This window comes from Anabrus simplex, chromosome 1 (genome assembly GCF_040414725.1).
Source record: "Anabrus simplex isolate iqAnaSimp1 chromosome 1, ASM4041472v1, whole genome shotgun sequence".
NCBI lineage: Eukaryota > Metazoa > Arthropoda > Insecta > Orthoptera > Tettigoniidae > Anabrus > Anabrus simplex.
In genome coordinates, this window is record NC_090265.1 from 1,223,142,017 (window position 1) to 1,223,155,352 (window position 13,336).

The following is a 13,336-nucleotide window of genomic DNA, read 5'->3' on the forward strand; positions in this document are numbered from 1 at the left end:
AGCCGAACTAGCGGCTCTTAGGCCTTGCGAATCAAAAATGGAGAGTGAATTTAACAAAAAATGGGAAGTATGTTGTGCACATACGTAAAATAAAATGTAGAATGTCCCAGCGCATTAAAATTGTGAAAGTCTTGCAGCATTCGTTACAGAGAATATGTATAAAAATAAACACATATGGTGAGCAGATACAGAAAAGCTCTACATAGTATGCTAAACATGTTACATCACGGGGTGTGGAAAAAGACTGGGGTGCGAGAGAACATTGGAAGACGGAAAAGGATAATATTGCATGAGAAGGTAGTAAAGCGTGGTGGTCATGTTAGTGACTGAGGTGGCATAAAGACGAAGGAGGTCTAGGATCTGGAGAGGAGGGAGGACAAAAATGGGTGGTGAAGCTGGGAGAGTAACAGGGGGCGCCGGGGGGTGGGAGGCGAGACAAACGGTAAGGTAGGAACAGAGGGCTGAGGAGACTGCGGACGAGTGCGTGGCGGGGAGCGAGAAGGTTCCACACGATACGCCCGCCGACGAAAACGGATACGGATACCTCAGCCGACCGCATCGGAGAGGACAACGGCCACACACCCCGAATGGCCAACGCAACGACCGATTTGACAACACTCCAAGCCTTGCAAGAAATTCGGTCACTAGTCCAGAATCTTTCGCTTCAACAGACAACCTTTCAACAGCGACTGGACCAGTTAGAAGCATACGTCGACGCATCTCAGCACGACCCAAACGAAACAGTGATGGAGAACGCAGATCCACCGCAACAACCACCACCACCGCAGCAGCAGCAACCCTCTGTCTGGCGCCAACTCTGTCCCAGAGAGGTCTCCGCAGGATGGCTTCATCCCGATCCAACCAAAGTACTGCAACTCGCACGTCACTTGGAGCAGCAACTACTCTTGCTTCCAACGGGCAGAGACAAGCACGATATCGAGACCGTCCTGTGGGGCCTCTCGGCGTGGGACGTTCTGGATGGGCCTCAACGAACATACTTTGCGACCAGAGCAAATCTTCTGTATGTAGCAACCAGTCGTGGATGGGCCCAAGCGATTCAGCTAGACCAAGCTACTTCGGAAACCCTGGCATGGATGCCGGAGGGGTTTTCCTTCCAACCAGCGACTCAGCCAGCCCCGGTCAGCCGCGGACGAGGAAGAGGACGGGGCCGCGGCGCACGGGGGGCCAAGTCAACAGCACCAACCTGAAGTCCACCGTACGGGGGAGGAAACGCCGCCGCCAACAACGGGACCCGTCACCGTCGCCGGCCGGCATCCTCCAGCGCTCTCTGACGGGCCTGCCTGCCCCAGAGGACACCTGGACGGGGGACACACCTGTGGAGTTTCCCAAGCCCGACAGCAGGAGCAAGCAGCTACGGACCAAGTTACTTATTTAAACTTGGCCTGTTTTCTTATATTTTTCACGTTTTCTGTTGTAATATCCTTTGTTTTTCTATTGTATGTGTTTAAGCCACAAGTGTAAAGGTTCTGTATTTTTATATTAAAATAAAGCAGCACGGGCGGAGGAAGGTCGCCTTTTTCCCTCTTTGGCTCGCGGGCTGCGCCCTGTGCTCTTCTCCTACTACACGCCAGCCTAAACAGGCTATAAAAGGCGAGTGGGACACGAGCTCAGGGACAGTCTGCAGCCAGGGAGGGAGAAGGCAACTGCTCCGTGAGCGTGACTGAGTTGGTCGAGATCCACATCAGAGGAGAGTTGCAGGCGCACCATGAAGGTCGGTCCAGCGTCGTTGAAGATGCGGATCGCCCGACGAGCGGAGACGCCATTCCGATGCAATTCCTGGAGCAGGTCCCGTTCGGTGACACCAGGGTCGAGCCCCCGTATGACACAACTCGTAAGGGGAGCGGAGACGTCTGCACTGCCAGAAGAGACTGGGGGAGCTGCGATCGTGGAGTCCGTAGAACAGGTGGAGGACGAAGTCAGAGGTGGAAAATCAGGGTCATTATCGAGGACAACTAGAGAGGAAGAAGAGGGCTGTTGGTGAGCGGAAGTAACTGTAGATCGATCAGCGACAAGAACCTGAATAGAGGGATCAGGAGGTACGATAGGGAGCGGGGTAGACATAATAGGAGAAGGATGACTGGTTGTGGTAAGGACGGAGGAAGTAGGCAAAGTAAGAGAAGCAGCAGTGGTGAAGAAGGAAGTAGTAGGAGTAGTGTTGGTGGTAGTAGTGGAAGTGGGAGGAGAAGACGGGCCGGTTTTGGGCGGGAAACGAGAGCGAACGGCGACAGGGGGGTCTGGAAGATGACGGAGATCCCGGAGTAACTCCTCATGAGCGGGGACCACGTTATAGCGACGACCCTTGAAAGCGATGCCATTGGAGATCAAGCAGGAAGCTTCATGTGAGTCGCGGTAGAGGAGCAAAACATCTGGTGAATGTTGCCCCGAGCGCCGGTCCTGAAGGCGGATGACATCCGAAAGCGACGAGATAGGAGGATCACCAGTAATGTGCTGATAAATGAAGGACTCGGTGAGGGATGTGTTGACGCCCTTGATAAGAACAGCATACATGATGAGGAGGAAGGCGACAGCCAACGAGGCGTCTGTCCAATTATCATTGATTGGCCCGGCTGAGATGGGGAAGTGTAGAGAGCCACCCAGCCGCAAAATAAGAGGCTTGAAAATAGTACGACGATGATGCAGGTGAACTTATCAGAAGCCTCTTATGTGGCACAGTCTGATAACTGCATACGGGAGATAAAACTCCACAAAGGAATTAATGCCCGCCTAGCAATTCCAAATGGTAATACTAAATTCCCATGAAGGGAATTAGATATTTTTCCACCAATAGAGCATATCAAAAATCAGATAAAAAATTGGATGTATGGCTTTTCAGGCGTTTGCTCTATTACCAGCATTTCGTCTTAGGTCTGACACTAGACTCGTCAGAGTGGGATGTGTCAGATCCTATCCACTGATGCTGGGGTGTATGCAGGTGAACAACAACAACAACAACAACAACAACAAGAAGTTCTTTCATTCCCACCTCTTATTGAGGTGGGTGGGCCACAGCTAATCTAGTAGGTCTTAGGCCGTGTAAATTGAATTGTATAGCGAAAATGAGCATCTTGCTGGTGGTATGTGTCGTACATACAGAGAAGAGAGAGAAGGAAAAGGGGTTGGCGCAGAGGCAACCGAGACCACCCATGGCGGACCCAGGGAGAGGCCACACCACACCCGCCCATATTAACCCCCGTTATCCCCCATTTATTGATCAAGACAGAAATACATATATACAGTTAACAACATAGTATACAACTTATAAAATGGATAAGTGCTTGAGTATAGTTCATTGCGCTGAAAATGACATATATAAAGGCAGTAAAAGAAGGGATGTGAACACACAGTACATAATTTTAAACACTCTTGGAAAACTGTGGGCCAAAAGAAAATGTTTTCGTTTATTTATTTATTTATTTTTTCCCCCCACTAGGTTGGTTCATTCCTCCCCACAGAGGGGAGGCGGGCCGCCAGCTGGACATTGCAGCTCTTTGGCCAATAGGAAAGAAAAATTACATAGAATTGCAAAACATAGAGAAGTATGTGTTGTACATACATATGGAAACAAAATATATCATATCGCAGAGGATAACTGCAAGCAGAGACTTGTAATACATAACTGTAGGAGAGAAAAACCAACATTATGTAGATATGTAGGACAAGGAACGGCAAGAAGAGTTATATATAGGATAAGTGATAAGGAAAAGGCATGATGGATAAGAGGACTGGAGAAAAAGACCAAAGTGTAATAGCAATAAAGTTATGTGATAGCACGGTTAGTGCCTTTGGATCAGTATCACTGACATAGAGGGCGTGTGCCAACACTACCAAGAGCATCCTAAAAATAATGATGAGAGCCGAAAGAAATAGTAGTCAGGGCAGTGGGGCAGCTAGAGGGGGGAAACTACGTGACATCAGGAGGAAAGAGGTGGGAGGAGGAAGGGGTAGGAGAATGACGATGAATAGCTTTAGCGAGGGGAGAAAGATTAAGCGCTTCAGTAATGGAGAGATTTTGATGTGTGAGACCGGAAGTGAGGTAGGCGAGCCGGAGATCATGGATATGGGTGAGAATGGAGGGGAAGGAATGGTACGGTTGGAAGTTGGCAGTAGGTGTGTCGTAGGGGAAATGGTAGGCTATACGTATAGCATGTCGGTCTAATGTAAGGAGTTTCGTATAAGATGTGGCGTCGGCAGTCAACCAAGTCAGAGAGGCATAAGTCACTACAGGGCGAAGGAAGGTTTTATATATATGTATATTTGAGAAGGTCGGAGTACCCACATATTTCCGGAGAGAATACGGAGGACCCGAAAACGTTGTAGGGCTTTCTTATAGACGAGGTTAAGATGATGGAGCCATTTAAGGTTGTTTTGGAAAGTAATACCGAGATATTTAAGAAGGGACGTTTCAGTTAATGGGATGTTATACATAGTGAGGTGAACACGATGGCGAAGACGACAGAGACGGGATTTAGTACGAAAAACGATGAATTGAGTCTTTGTAGGGTTAACAGTAATGTGCCAGGAATTTAGCCAGGAAGCCAGAATGTTTAGATATGTTTGCAGTTTACGTGTGAGGGTGGTAACAGTAGGGGTAAGAGCAAGGATAGCCAGGTCGTCCGCATATTGGTAAAGTCGAAGGGGAGGGTCGGGATGAGGAATATCGTAGGTGAAAATGACGTACAGAATGGGGGAGAGAGGGGATCCCTGGGGCAGACCAACTGCCACAGGGAAGGAATATGAAAGTGTGCCATGAAGGAGAATTTGTGCAGTACGTTGATGTAGAAAATTATGAATAAAACGGACTATGGTAATGGGAAGCGGGAGGTGGTGAAGTTTGTAGAGTAAGCCTGGATGCCATACAGAGTCGAAGGCTTTGTTAACATCGAGACATACCAAGGCTGCAGTAATGTTTTCGTTTTTTTCCTTTTTTTTTTTTCCACAAGGTTGGTTCATTCCTCCCCACAGAGGGGAGGCGGGCCGCCAGCTGAACATTGCAGCTCTTTGGCCAATAGGAAAGAAAACTTACATAGAATTGCAACATAGAGAAGTATGTGTTGTACATACATATGGAAACAAAAAATATATCATATCGCAGAGGATAACTGCAAGCAGAGACTTGTAATACATAACTGTAGTGGAGAAAAAGCAACATTATTTAGATATGTAGGAAAAGGAACGGCAAGAAGAGTTATATATAGGATAAGTGATAAGGAAAAGGCATGATGGATAAGAGGACTGGAGAAAAAACCAAAGTGTAATAACAATAAAGTTATGTGATAGCACGGTTAGTGCCTTTGGATCAGGATCACTGACATACTGGGCGTGTGCCAACACTGCCAAGAGCATCCTAAAAATAATGATAAGAGCCGAAAGAAATAGTAGTCAGGGCAGTGGGGCATCTAGAGGGGGGAAACTACGTGACATCAGGAGGAAAGAGGTGGGAGGAGGAAGGGGTAGGAGAATGACGATGAATAGCTTTAGCAAGAGGAGAAAAATTAAGCGCTTCAGTAATGGAGAGGTTTTGATGTGTGAGACCGGAAGTGAGGTAGGCGAGCCGGAGATCATGGATATGGGTGAGAATGGAGGGGAAGGAATGGTACGGTTGGAAGTGGGCAGTAGGTGTATCGTAGGGGAAATAGTAGGCTATACGTATAGCATGTCGGTCTAATGTAAGGAGTTTCGTATAAGATGTGGCGTCGGCAGTCAACCAAGTCAGAGAGGCATAAGTCACTACAGGGCGAATGAAGGTTTTATATATATGTAATATTTGAGAAGGTCGGAGTCCCCACGTATTTCCGGAGAGAATACGGAGGACCCGAAAACGTTGTAGGGCTTTCTTATAGACTAGGTTAAGATGATAGAGCCATTTAAGGTTGTTTTGGAAAGTAATACCGAGATATTTAAGAAGGGACGTTTCAGTTAATGGAATGTTATACATAGTGAGGTGAACACGATGGCGAGAACGACAGAGACGGGATTTAGTACGAAAAACTATGAATTGAGTCTTTGTAGGGTTAACAGTAATGTGCCAGGAATTTAGCCAGGAAGCCAGAATGTTTAGATATGTTTGCAGTTTACGTGTAAGGGTGGTAACAGTAGGGGTAAGAGCAAGGATAGCCAGGTCGTCCGCATATTGGTAAAGTCGAAGGGGAGGGTCGGGATGAGGAATATCGTAGGTGAAAATGACGTACAGAATGGGAGAGAGAGGGGATCCCTGGGGCAGACCAACTGCCACAGGGAAGGAATATGAAAGTGTGCCATGAAGGAGAATTTGTGCAGTACGTTGATGCAGAAAATTATGAATAAAACGGACTATGGTAATGGGAAGCGGGAGGTGGCGAGGTTTGTAGAGTAAGGCTGGATGCCATACAGAGTCAAAGGCTTTGTTAACATCGAGACATACCAAGGCTGCAGTACGGCGAGGACGTAAGTAGGCATTAAGGGAGGCGGAAATGTGAAAGTGATGGTCCTGGGTAGCATGAAGAGAACGGAAACCGACTTGAGATTGGGGAAGAAGGCCTAGTGAGCGGAGATAGGACGAGAGGCGCTTACTCAATATACCTTCGAGAATCTTGGAAAAAACCGTGAGAAGGGATATGGGACGGTAAGAGTGGAGGTCCGATAGAGGTTTGGCTGGTTTGGGAAAAAGGAGGATGTTGGCATTACCCCAATGAGGGGGGTAGTAACCAGTATAGAGGAGAAAGGTATAAACTATACTAAGTTGTTCAAGAAAGAGTGGTGGGGCTTCTTTGATATGGCGATAAGTGAGGCGGTCAGGGCCAGGAGAAGTGTTTTTCTTATTCTTCAGATAGTGGGAAATGTCTGAAGGAGTAATAGGAACATTAAGAGGATGAGTATGATCGACAGTAGGAAAGTGGTGAAAAGAAGGTTGAAATTTAGGGAGACGGGAGTGAGTATATTGGTGAATGATAGGCTCATCAGGGTGGGAGAGGTCAGGCGCAGCAGAAGGGGTAAAGAGAAGACGAAGATGGTTGGCAAAGAGGTCCGCTTTATCTTTGTCGGAAAGAGGACGGGGGGGGGGGGGGGGGGAGAAGTAAGTATGGGGTAAGAGGTTTAGTTGTTTTCGTAAGGCGGCGGTAGGTGTGCCAGAATTGTCGGGGGTCATGGTAGTCAGCAAGATCAGTACATTTGTCCATCCACATTTTTCGTTTAATAGCCTTGATGTAAGAGCGAGCGTGGCCTAACGTTCGACGGTGTTGTTGTAGAGTGGTAGGGTCCCGAGTTCGAGTGTAATGATGATATAGATCGTGAGCTAGGTGTAAGAGGCGCAGGGCCTTAGGGGGAACGGGAGGTTTGGAAGGGTGATAGGAATGGCGAGGGATATGGTGCGCGTCAGCAGTAATAAGAGCCTGTTCGAGACGGGTGATGATAAGTTGTATGTTTGGAATTGAGGTAGGTGGAGGTAGGTGTTGAAGGCAGTTGACAATAGTGAGACGATAGGCATGCCAATTAGTATGTTCAAAGCGGCGGGTAGGGGGGGGGGACGGGGAGGGGTATGAATAGGAAAGGGAGAGAGGTCAGGGAGGGTTATAAGGGCAGGAGCATGATCACTCCCAACAAATTGGAGTTCGCGGATGGTGACAGAAGTAGCTAAAGAGGGCGAGAGAAGAAGAACATCGGGAGTGGTTTGGGATAAGGGTAACGTATGAAAAGGGAAAGGGAAAAGCATACCCCGGATATGAGCACATAGTGTCTGAAATTCAACACGTTGGACAGCGCTATACGAATTTATATTAATGTCTGCTACAATTACATAATCAGTGAACCGAAAATCAATATGCTTTACAAAATCTACAGGGACCGGGTTTCCGGATGGCAAATAAAGAGTAGCGATTGTAAATGTTTTGCGAGGGGTGAAGATTTCAAGTATAAGGTATTCGTTGAAAGTGTTGTGGAAGGGTGGGAAATGATGTCGGATAACCGTAAGGTCTTTTCGGACACCAATTGCTACACCACCTCGTGAGGAATGAGGACGGTCACCGCGAAAAAGATTGAAAGTAGGGAAAGTTGGGGTGTGATGAAAGGTCAAAAAAGTCTCATTGAGTACAAAGATATCCGGGGTATATTGTGAGAGAGTAGTGTCAAAAAGCGGTCGGTTGGCAGAAAGCGAGCGTATGTTAGTATAATAAATTCTCATAGTATTAATTTATGAAAGGGAAGGTACGCAAGGGAATGAATGCAAAATGCATTCTATTCCCGGAATAGACAACGTCTTCATGGGTATTGAAAGCCAACCGAGCTGCTAATTGCACTTGTTGAAGGATGTGAGGGCGTTGGAAAGGGAGAATGTTCTGGAGTACCATCGTGATAAATCGAATGGTACTCTCGGAACTAGGGGGAGGGAGCTTAGAAGGGAGGTGGGGATCAGGGAGGTCCTGGGACGTGACGGGAACTACCGTTTCTGGTTGGGAAGGGTCAGGTTGGGGTATTGCTTTACATTTATAACTATATGCCGGTTGGGCGAGATCACAATTAATACATTTAGGTTTTTTTTGTTTGTACAGTGTGTAGTAGGATGCTCTGGGCTAGCACAAATGGCACATACCTCCTGCTGTACACAAGGCGCTCCAGGTGGATGATCATAGCGGTTGCACTTCCCACACCGGAACTTCTGTGGGGGTGAGCTGCACGACGGTTCCACACGATGTCGACGGCCGATGTTTTCGTTTTTTTTTTTTTTTTTCTTTCCACAAGGTTGGTTCATTCCTCCCCACATAGGGGAGGCGGGCCGCCAGCTGAACATTGCAGCTCTTTGGCCAATAGGAAAGAAAACTTACATAGAATTGCAAAACATAGAGAAGTATGTGTTGTACATACATATGGAATCAAAGTATATCATATCGCAAAGGATAACTGCAAGCAGAGACTTGTAATACATAACTGTAGTGGGGAAAAAGCAACATTATTTAGATATGTAGGAAAAGGAACGGCAAGAAGAGTTATATATAGGATAAGTGATAAGGAAAAGGCATGACGGATAAGAGGACTGGAGAAAAAGACCAAGGTGTAATAGCAATAAAGTTATGTGATAGCACGGTTAGTGCCTTTGGATCAGTTTCACTGACATAGTGGGCATGTGCCAACACTGCCAAGAGCATCCTAAAAAATAATGATGAGAGCCGAAAGTAATAGTAGTCAGGGCAGTGGGGCAGCTAGAGGGGGGAAACTACGTGACATCAGAAGGAAAGAGGTGGGAGGAGGAAGGGGTAGGAGAATGACGATGAATAGCTTTAGCAAGAGGAGAAAGATTAAACGCTTCAGTAATGGAGAGATTTTGATGTGTGAGACCGGAAGTGAGGTAGGCGAGCCGGAGATCATGGATATGGGTGAGAATGGAGGGGAAGGAATGGTACGGTTGGAGGTTGGCAGTAGGTGTATCGTAGGGGAAATGGTAGGCTATACGTGTAGCATGTCGGTCTAATGTAAGGAGTTTCGTATAAGATGTGGCGTCGGCAGTCAACCAAGTCAGAGAGGCATAAGTTACTACAGGGCGAATGAAGGTTTTATAGATATGTAATACTTGAGAAGGTCGGAGTCCCCACGTATTTCCGGAGAGAATACGGAGGACCCGAAAACGTTGTAGGGCTTTCTTATAGACTAGGTTAAGATGATGGCGCCATTTAAGGTTGTTTTGGAAAGTAATACCGAGATATTTAAGAAGGGACGTTTCAGTTAATGGGATGTTATACATAGTGAGGTGAACACGATGGCGAGGACGACAGAGACGGGATTTAGTACGAAAAACGATGAATTGAGTCTTTGTAGGGTTAACAGTAATGTGCCAGGAATTTAGCCAGGAAGCCAGAATGTTTAGATATGTTTGCAGTTTACGTGTAAGGGTGGTAACAGTAGGGGTAAGAGCAAGGATAGCCAGGTCGTCCGCATATTGGTAAAGTCGTAGGGGAGGGTCGGGATGAGGAATATCGTAGGTGAAAATGACGTACAGAATGGGAGAGAGAGGGGATCCCTGGGGCAGTCCGACTGCCACAGGGAAGGAATTTGAAAGTGTGCCATGAAGGAGAATTTGTGCAGTACGTTGATGTAGAAAATTATGAATAAAACGGACTATGGTAATGGGAAGCGGGAGGTGACGAAGTTTGTAGAGTAAGCCTGGATGCCATACAGAGTCAAAGGCTTTATTAACATCGAGACGTGCCAAGGCTGCAGTACGGCGAGGACGTAAGTAGGCATTGAGGGAGGCGGAAATGTGAAAGAGATGGTCCTGGGTAGCATGAAGAGAACGGAAACCGACTTGAGATTGGGGAAGGAGGCCTAGGGAGCGGAGATAAGACGATAGGCGCTTACTCAATATATTTATTTATTTATTTATTTATCATAAGTCTGTACAGAGTTCTCCTCCATTTTCACAGACACTATACATGGGTGTACATAAATGCATGAATGAGTTTTTTTTAATGATTCCATGACCGAGTAATATTGTCATGCATGCATGAATAAATGAATGAACACTTCCCTCCCAGTCACGGATAGCCACCAACTGAGGAGAGAGCATTCGGTTGGCAGGATAAATGCATGGATGGGATTATGTATGACTACTGCCCGGTCGTGTTATCCACCCCTGGTGAGAAAAAGGAGCCACCTTCCCAAGGATAACACGTCCGGCCCTTTCCCTTGAGGCCCAAACGGAAGACCCCACCTGATCTAATAGCTGTCAAACACTAATTTCTCACCATTCCCTAATTTCTGCGAGGCACACGTAAACGGAAATCCCGCACCCCATGTGCCCCCCTCCCTATTCTTCTTTCTCTGTTGCATTTAGATCACTCTACATATTCGATTGGGATAGGCCCGTCCTATCCCGTCCTACTTCGGTTATAGCCTTACATAAGTGTATGAATTAATGAATGAATTAATTAATTGGCTATGATTCCCTATCTAAAATAGTGCCCTTTGCACAGGCGGATCGCCATTCCACATGCAAGGGCCATGCCTACGATTATCTACAAGAGTGTATGAATAAATGAATTAATTAATTAATTACCAATTCCCTAACTGTATTGAGCAAACACGTATGGATGGATTTATGAATGGGTATATGGATATTCATGCATGCATGTTAGGAAAAAATACTCATCCCTCCCAGTACGGATAACCAGTAACTGGGGAGAGAGCCCTTATTATGAATTAAATAAATGATTGAATGAATAATATATGTGGAATGAGTAGTGAATGAATGAGTGAATGTTATCAACCTACAGCCACGGATCACCAGCAGCTGAGGATGAAACATTCTATCCATTGGGCCCTGTCTCATTACAAACAGTTTGACAGTTAATTACGTTATGGCTTACTAACATATCGACTTTACAGTGCTATATATACTAATATTCCTTTTACTACATAGCCCTATTGGCAATTTCTTAACTAATCGGTTCGCAACACAATCATCCATCCGTAATATGACCTACCCTCATTGTAGGCTCTTTCAACACTCTTCTACATGAATTTCTAATTACAATTAACAGTTTACTGAGATTACCAGGTTTATACCATTCTTTGCTTATCATCTTAATAATCCTATAGCCATTCTCATCCTCATTTATCATATATTGTTCCTTGTTATTCAAAAATTTCCTTCTCACCGCTATGGTTTCTTTACATGATTTCAACATGTGAAATTCTTCTCTGTTTTCACCACAGAGAAGGCACCTTGTTGCATCTTTCACTTTAATCCATCCCCTATTCTTGTAAATTCCCATTAACCACCATATCAAACCCCTGATTTCTCTTCTATTTACACTCACAATATTTATGTTCATATCCTGCCTTATCCTAATAAACTCTGAGAGGGTCGCCTTGCTTCTACACTCGGATACCAACCACTGTCTTTGAATATCTCTGAGTCGTCTAATGATTAGTTTATTCGTTGATCTTTCCAACCTCTCCCAATAACTTCCATATCCCAACCTATCTAATATACTTCTGATTTTCGTTAACCAATACTCTCCCTGGATATTATCTCTCTGATGTTGATATGCGATCTGCAGAAGCTCGCCACCCTCTCTTCCTTTCAATCTCAATAGATATTTCAGAACTCTCTTAAGAACATCTACTTGGATATTTTCTTCACATATTAATCTTACTCCACAATTTGCTGTACAATTTGGTAACCCCATTACAATTTTACAGAACTTACTTATAACCTGATTCAGCATCTCACACTCTTTCTCTACACCCCATAGCTCAGCTCCATAAAGCATTCGATTTTTAACTACGGCTTGCAGGACATTTCTCTGAATCTTATAGTCTATATTTGGGAATTTATTTTCAAGAATTCTAATTACTGATAATGCTGCAAGACCTTTCCATTTGGCTTGTTTTATTTGGTGGATCCACTTCCCGTTGTTTGCTATATATATTCCCAGGTACTCTAATCTATTTGTGACCTCCACTTGACAACCATCAATCGTCCATTGTTCATTCTTCGCTCGTTTACAGCCTTTCTTACAGATCAGAACTTTCGTCTTGGAAATATTGATTTTTAATGACCACATTTTAGCAAACTCTGTCACAGCATTAATGCTTTTTTGCATACCTCCGGCCGTTAACGTCATCAGCAGGACATCGTCCGCGAAAATTAGGCCTGGTATTTCTTGATTTACTAAAACTGGACTCATCCAGTTATCACCTCCATGTCCATTTAATATATCGTTTATAAATAACAGAAATAAAATAGGAGATAGCTTACATCCTTGTTTCAAACCCACTAAAGAATCTATTTGACCACATGCTACCCCGTCACCTACCCTTATACTGCATTGCACCCTTCGGTAAACTGCCTCCAATGCTTGTACCATCTTACTAGATACCCCTAATAGGCGTAATTTTGCGAACAATGCACCCCTGCTGACTGTGTCAAAGGCCTTTTCAAAATCTATAGCCGATATATATAATTTTCCTGCTTTCGGTTTTATATACTTATCTATTATTGTTTTTACAATCATGATGTTATCTATTGTTCTTCTGCGTTTTCTGAAACCACTTTGATATTTCGAGAGGATGGAGAATTCTTCCGCCCATTTCATCAGTCTATTTGCCAGAATTCCTGTATATAATTTACTTAGGGAGTCCAATAGAGTTATACCTCTGTAGTTGTTTGTATTACTTCTCTCCCCACGCTTCTTGTAAATTGGACATATTATACCTGTCTGCCATGCCTTAGGAAACTCCAAAGAATCAAATATCCTATTGAACAATTTTACTAATATTTCCAGCATTTGTTGACTTTTTACTGCTTCTTTCCAAAATTCATTAGTTATACCACTGAAGCCACCCG